Source organism: Etheostoma spectabile, chromosome 21 (genome assembly GCF_008692095.1).
Source record: "Etheostoma spectabile isolate EspeVRDwgs_2016 chromosome 21, UIUC_Espe_1.0, whole genome shotgun sequence".
Classification (NCBI taxonomy): domain Eukaryota; kingdom Metazoa; phylum Chordata; class Actinopteri; order Perciformes; family Percidae; genus Etheostoma; species Etheostoma spectabile.
This window is the reverse complement of record NC_045753.1, coordinates 8673139-8681300: the sequence shown is the minus strand read 5'-3', so window position 1 is coordinate 8681300 and position 8162 is coordinate 8673139. Positions and strand designations below refer to the sequence as shown.

General features: G+C 41.7%; 1 protein-coding gene across 1 annotated transcript in view; it reads right to left on the bottom strand.

Annotated features, from left to right (window-relative positions):
* Positions 1 to 455: 455 nt before the first annotated feature.
* foxj1b (forkhead box J1b) overlaps positions 456 to 8162 on the bottom strand; it is a gene marked incomplete in the record, with an annotated part of 22021 nt that continues 14314 nt past the window's right edge. Inside the window, 1 exon segment of the mRNA XM_032501519.1 lies at positions 456 to 478.

The window sequence follows — 8162 nt, the reverse complement described above, 5'->3', positions numbered from 1 at the left end:
GATTTTGGCAGTAATGCAGTCATAAATGTTGGTAATATATTAATAAATATGTGTGGGTCTTACACTGTTGCCACCAAGTCTTTGTTTGTAAGTTATTTTGGTAAAGATTATTCACTTTTTTTCCATGCCATTAGTTACATACCAGTGGTGTAGTCTACATGATATGCAAATATACCCAATAAGAAAGCTCCAGTAATTCCATATACCCATTTAAAAATCCCCAAGGAAACGCAACAACATACTTTCCATTATTTTTTTATTTTTTTAATTTATTTGGAATTGTTATCTGTGTTTTTCTTTTTCACAAAAGAAGTAAGGGATTTCCCCCATAAATTGGTGCATAAAAGTGTATCTTAATTCAGGAAATGAAATTGTTGATGAGTAAAACTTCCCTGGGGGAAGACACCCACACCCCCCACTATATGCCCCCCTCCCCCAGAGGCAGATTCTGGCCAATATATATATACATATATATATAAAAATATATATACAGTACACCCACTACAATACATTAGACTGCACCACTGTTACAAACCCTTTATAAAGGGTAACTTATTTGCAACATCTTAGCTTGTGATTACAGTAATAGTTTTCCCCACTGTGAATGTTGAAAGGTGAAAGGTCAGTATATATTCATAATGCTAGTGGTAAAAGCTAGATGTTTCAACCACTTATCCCTTACTTTTAGCTAACATTTACACTTCTCAGCTTGTTGATAGTTTCTTTAATGCACTCTCAATCATAACATGTAAGGTTCAATGGTACAACTGACTCAAAACAAGGGGTTTTGTCTCACATTTTTCTTAAAATTACTTGAGCAACTGAAATATATTTCCATGTACCCCCTAGCAAGTACACCCTGGCGTACCCCTGAATCCCTGAGCTAGAAGGCCAATAGTGCCTCTGTAATCCTCCCATAAAATGTGTTTAACAATCCAAAACCTTTAGTTAACTTTAAGGTATATCAAACTAATTTTACTCCCAATTCCTGCAGCAATCTCCTCAGGCATAACTCTGTATTCTATCCCCTGAGATACATCAGTTTTTTCAAGCACTGGGCATGTCATTTTAGAGCAACGTGCTTTGTTCACTCCACTGAAATACAAGAAACATTTCATCTCACATTCACCTTATTAATATTTCCCCTAACGATGCTGTGCGGCCTCGGTGTTAGAGGTGCCCCAGCTGTCTCCTTCAGTACAAGAGTAAACAAGCTGAGAGCTCGGTGCAGCCGCAGACACACACACACACAGATCGCCGAGGCCTTTTACTCTCCCCACCACTAATTGACCATCGGCCAGAGGACAAATCTCAGCCCTCCTCCGCTCTCTATCCTCCTCTCTTTGTGCAAGTCCACCCTCATCTCTCGCACATCCAGTCTTTCATTCGCTTTCTCTATATGTGTCAGTCTCCCTCTGTCTGTACCTTCCCTCCTTTCGTTTCTCTTCTTTCATTTCATCTTCCCCTCTCTTCTTTTGCTGTGTCGTCGTCCCCCCCGTCTGCCAGAGCTGTCTGCAGCCTTGCATAATTAGCTGGACCGAGCTGCTGCGGGTCTGGTCCAGGTCTGGCTCAGGCTCAAACCCGCTCATTACAGAGAATACAGACAACGTCTGTCCTGACGCCTTCGCCTTCTCCTCCTCTGCCTCTCTTTTCTCTCAGGTTCTATGTGGGTGAGCGGGTGGAATCAAATGGTAAAAAAAGACATAATCTAGTTTCTCTGGGATCAAAGGCAGAGACATGGACACATTTGGCTGGGAATAGGGGTTAAAGTGGGCCGGAACGATCTTCCACCTTTGATTTAAAAAAAGTTTTTCGGGGCTATTTCCACCCTTAATGGATCATATGTGAAAGGGGAGAGACAGGGGGAAGACATGCAAGAAACCGTCACAGGACCCTGGACCAAGTGTGCTAACCGGCCACTGCACCTTTGATTTATAAGTAAATTAATCTAATTTTCAGTTTGACACGTCAGTGTTTCCTGTTTGTTTAAAATAACGCCAAGTATCCATTCCAGTTCTTTCTCTATTCATTCTCAACCGCGCACCGCCGTTAGTCCATGAACAAGGCATGTGTCTGTGGCTAATTTAAATGTCTGTCATAATAGCAGGACAATCAAATATTATCTAAACTGGTAAAGTCTGTTAAAGAGATGAGGATCACGTTGTCGGTAGCTTACCTATGGTAGTGAACGACACTTTAACATGCTGCAGATCCAGTGTTTTTAGCTGAGCTAGACCGAGAATGTCAATACTCTTTATTTGCCCTCATTGTTCTCCGTGAAGTTAGCTGGAAGTGATCGTAGCCCTGATGTGTTTTATGTTGAGTGACTATGTTGGAGTCTGATTAAAAAAATTGCTTGTTTTAATGCTTGTTGGCCTTGTGTGCTCTGATTAATTTGCCATGCAGTTAACACACCAGTCATCATTTTGCTTTAATGAAAACTAAACTCTTGACAATAGCCCCTGGTGTTGAAGTGTGTGAAACAAGATTGAATTAGACTTCAAATATCCAACAAAAACTACCTCTACTCCTGCACACTAGACAGTCAGAACAAATTCACACTTTGCTAAAACCCTTCCCCAATTGCCTGTTCTAAGATAATAGTTTATTATCTTGGATTTGTATTAAGCTTGATATAAGAATTTTGAGGGCAGTGTCTCTTCTGTTTTAGCCTTTCCAAAACCAAGAACACTACAGCAATTGCAGGGCATGATTAAAATGTGTGTAAGATGAAAACCTTAGCATGTCCTGCTAACTACTGTGACCCCCTGTAGGACTGCTAATGTAGCATTTCTTCCAAAACCGAGAATATATCATTAGCTAACTACCTTATTTTGTAGAAGTTTCACATTATGTTAGAGGAAATTCACTGTATATAACATTTACACACATTGCGGACGCTGCTTCTGACACGTTAGCAGCTGTGTTCTGATTTAGCTTGACACTCCAGCTACTGTACTGTACTGCTAGTCAAATCGACAAATAAAATCTAAATCCAGGCTTGTCTGTTCAATGTGACGAAAACTACAATTTTACATTTCCTTTCAGTAGGCTATCATTTTCTTACACACTGATTGTACTAAAATCTCTGCTGAGTCCATGGACTTTCACAATAGCCAAGAAAGCATCTCACATTTGAGCATGGATGTGTGTGAATGTAGCCAGGGACAAACAGATGGTAAAAGGACAGAAACAGACAATTCTTTTTACTCTTGGACTTGTACAAAGCGTCTAACCACGCATGGAGGGCTTTGATACAGACTGACAAACAACAACTGTGTCTTTTTCATGCCGTCACAGTGGACTTTGTGGGACTCCTGTGTCATGTTAAGGAGGCCGGCCCGGCACATTTAGAACCTGTCTCTCCCTTCATTCACAACTGTTCACCCCTGACTGTCGGCACGTCGCTTTCAAACCCACTTTATTGGTGAGAGCAGCTGAGGGACCGACAGCGTATGCTTGAAAACGTGTGCAGTGCTCCCCAACACCACCACCGCCTCTCACATACCTTTTTAAAAATTGACAAAAGCGTGAAGTCGAAATCTAAAAAAAGAATGACATTGCAAAATGCTCACTTGCTGTGAGGTAATTTTATGTTTTTTGAGGATGTGGATCAGTTTTTGCATTGTGCAAACACGCTCTGAATTTGGATTCAGTTTTGATGAGTAATGCAATTCACTGCTGTGTGTTGAAAAATAGAATGACCCAAGGGTGCACTACAGTATTGGGTCACAGAGATGTTACATTTCATTGGGCCACTAATTGGCCATGAAGGGCACACTGCACCATTAGGGACATACGTGTTTACTCTTACCTTTTTCTTTGTCTAAAGTTATTCTGCTGAGAACTGAGGACATTCTCATATATCTGTGACATGCAAGTTTCAATGAGTGTGGAATATATAATTCTACATGCATAATCTGTGTTGTCTCTATTCTTTTTAATATTCTACTCTTTTATATGCTGTAGCTTGTAACCGTACTTCATTACGTATATATACTTTACAAATATAATGGAATATATATACGTAAATACATACATAGCGCCATATTATCGAATGGGGACCCCAATTGTAGGTGCCTTCATCTTTTTCCAGATGAAAGTTCATCATATTTTGTTTTTATAACTTCACTTAAAGTAACTTAACTTGTATATCATCAAAGTGGTCCCCTCTTTACTGGGTTTCTGTCTTCATTGTGTCACATTACCCTGTGTTATACCACCGTTACCACCTCTACCCCGTTTTGCTTGCTCATACTGGCTCATTTTGCCTCCAGCAGTGGTCTCAGTGTCTTCGCCTCTCTCAATTACCTCCTCTACTTATCTCGGTCCCCCCTCCCCCCCACACTCTTATTTTCTCTCACTCATTTACAACTCTGTCGTGCCGTCGCCTCACGGTGCTGCCTCTAATCTTCCTCCTCTCTGTCATGTCTGTGCTGTTCTTTCATCACCTCTTCCTCCATCTCCATTTCTCTATCTCTTTCTCTCCCCGTTCTATCACTTTTTCCCTTTCACCTTTTCCCTGCAGAGTTCTTGGAGCAGTTTGTTCTCCAGTGGCTAATTTGACTGTTCTACTTGCCAACCAAGCAGCGGTGTGTGTGTGTGTGTGTGTGTGTGTGTGTGTGTGTGTGTGTATGTGTGTGTGTGAGTGCTTACGCGCATACAGCACCTCTCCCCTGCCAGCTGCTGTTATGCAACACTAGTTCTTGCCTCTACACACAAACACCTCATTTGCCATCAAATATGCACACACACACACACACACACACACACACACACACACACACACACACACACACACACACACACACACACACACACACAACCAGAGCCGTAATGTGGACCATCATGTTTTTCATCATTTCTGTTCATGTATTTGACTGTTTACATAGATGTGTGCAAGCTTTTGCGCTATCAGCAGCCGTGTGAACTGTAATGACACTTTAACTAATGATACTTTATTTTGTGTGTGTGTGTGTGTGTGTGTGTGTGTGATCTCAGTGATAGGGAAGATGATGATCTGTGTCTCAAAGTGTATATACGTCTCTTCCTCCAATGGCTCTCGACACGACAGACATGCAGACAGGCGTGAACTTAAAGCCGAGCAGCGATTGGTTCCAGCCAGCAGAGTCCAATCAGCACAAGAGTGAGACCCTTAAGTGGCTCTGAAAAGACGGGACACACACACACACACACACACACACACACAAATGAAATGCATATCTACTGCCACAAATCACATGCAAATGCAGAGTTAAATACTGGAGGCCAGGCGCAAATGCATATGTATAAACCGACTATCATCGTGCTCTAATGGGGCCGCTCTGAACTCAGATCAGCAGAGCACATGATGTGCTAACAGACTGATGTGCTAATCACATATCCGCACAGGGTCGCACACAAACACAAATGCACAGGGCTCATAAAAGCCTGATACCTTACCTGTCAGAGGCAGGTGTGGTCTCAGAGGACCCAATCAGTTTTAATTAACCCCTTGTGGTGGGGGGTATATGGGGGAGGGGTGGAGGATAGAGGGAGAGAAGCAGGAGATCTGGAGTAGAGAACGCTTGTCATTGCATGGTACATGGGTGAGAGATGGGAATTAATATAGAAACATAACAGCCACCTCTCCCTGAACATTGCCATCGATAAAAGATGTATAGAGGATTTTGTGGGTCATATCATAGATCTAGTTTTACCGGAAATTGAAGGTTGACAAACATGATTACTTAAAATGTAATGGTTGAATAAAACACTGCACATAACCAGCACAGTGGCCCAATGGTTAGCACTGTGGCCTCACAGGAAGAAGGGTACTGGGTTCAATCCCTGGACGTCCCGGGCCTTTCTGTGTGGAGAGTGTCTGCGTGGGTTTTCTCCGGGTGCTCCGGTTATACCTACCACTAAAAACATGTTCCTCTCCCCTACCAAGCTAAAAGTGTCGTGCATCACCCAGGTGGATGCTACACATTGGTGTCAGAGTGTAGTCCTCCCCCCTGAAGCGCTTTGAGTGTCTATAATAAAGTGCTATATAAATGTAATAAATAATTATTCACATTCTTAGGCTCAGTGATGAGGGACAGACCAGAATTTAGCCCAAAAAGAGATGTTTATGCTTGGCTGGACTAACTCGGAGCCAGATCCAAAATGGAACCCGCTATCAGAACCTATCCCAAGAACTGGGCCAAATTTTCGTGCTGTTTGAATCATCCCGTTTGTCATGCTTGCACACATCCAAAACACAATAATGTTGGGGAGTTGTGTGTTGAAATGCTCTTGGCCCTGGCTTTGCTGTTTGAGTTAGATTTACATACAATCTTGTCTCTTGTAATGACACGGCACTTACTTACATGTTATAAGACTTTCGTTAAACATATTGAAACACAGCTGTGCGTATGAATCTCAAACCAGCTTGACCACACATGGATGATCACAAACCATCTGCCATTTGTGGAATTGGAGAACTGGGACTTTCCAGCATTGTCAAAAAGAAAATACAGTTTTCACATTCAGAGGACAATTTACTGCATATCTCATCCTTAGCAAGTCATTGTTGGACTCACAGTAGTTTAAAAAAAGATCACTATCAACATTCTTTTTATCACTCATTCTCCTTCTTTGTCTAAAGGTTGTGCCTACATTACCCACCATGCAACTCGACTGCCGGCACTTCGGTTCAGGTGTGTGGTAACAGTAGCCTCGAGGTGCTTGCCTCACAGAGATGGGGAGCGGCTACAGAGGTGTGGTAAGCTCATGTCTTACTGACTCCGGATTCTTTTCACTTCATCACTTTATTAAACAGATGTCATACAGCTCCCCCTGGAGCCAAACAAAAATTATCTTTATACACTTTTTAACAGTACAACAGTGCAGTAGTCCCCAACACATGTAATCAGACATTGAAGTGTAAAGTTCCCCTTTAAAATACACTTCTGCATAATAAAAGACGCTTAAGCGTTTTTTTGTGTGTGTGTTAATCCAATGTAATGACACCATATGAAATTATGGATAAATTTCATTTAGCTCTTACAAATAAACCCCCTTTGACTGCAGTTTAAGCTCTGGAGGTTCTCCACTTGTTGGTGGGTAACCATGAAAGAAAGAAAAAAATCTGAATAAAAGAGTAGAGAGAAATGCAGATTCTTCAGTACACAAGGGGTCATGAAATGGTCTGATTGGAGTAAAAGAAAATAGTCTTGCACTGTAGAGCACGATCTGGCTACACCACAAATACCAGATAAGAACAGAAAAACACTCTGGGTTGTAATTGTTGTATTTCTTTAAACCTATCACAATCGTCTTGTGCGCGCTAAGTTCTGGATGCAGAGACGGTGGCTCTGCAGAATAATCTTGGAAAGAAACTTGTTGGGGTGGAACATTTTCACCCTGCGAAAGAAAACGCCACATGAAATATTAAATTAAGTTAACTGTTCACACAATACAGTAACGTGAGCTATTTAAATTAGCTGGATACATGGTTAAACGCCATTGGCTGTTACCAGTATATCGCCGTGTGTACTTTGTCAACAGCAATCCTGCCAATTGGTTCCAAAATGTCAGAGAGTAACTACCATAAACATATTCTTTGTAAGTTTTACCAATTACTCCCAGAAAGCAGGCCTGCACGGTTTAAATTCTGTACTTCCATTGATCCTGACTAGTATGAAAATGGTGTAAAGCAGCGGTGTAGTCTAATGTATTGTAGAGGGTATACTGTACTGTATATTGGCCAGAATCTGCCTTTGGGAGATAGATAGGGAGGGTTGTGGGCATGTCAAAAGTGCGGGGTCTGGATGTCCTCCCCCAGGGAAGTTTTGACCATCAACAACTCCATTTCCTGTGTTCAGATACCCTTTTATGCACCAATTTAGCTTTTATAAATATACCTTTTATTTAGCCTATGTGAAGAAGAAAAACATGGATAAAAATGGAAAGTATGTTGTTGCTTGTCAGTGAGAATTTTGAAGTGGGTATTTGGAAATCCTGGTGCTTTCTTAGTGGGTATACTGTGTATACCTGCGTATCACATAGACAACACCGCTGGTTTGAAGCGTGTGCTTCTGCATTCACAAACCCCAACCCAAGCAGCATGCTAGTGCTACTGCAGCACCTGACACAAATGTAAATGGACTTTTTCATATAGCGCTTTTCTAGTCTTAACG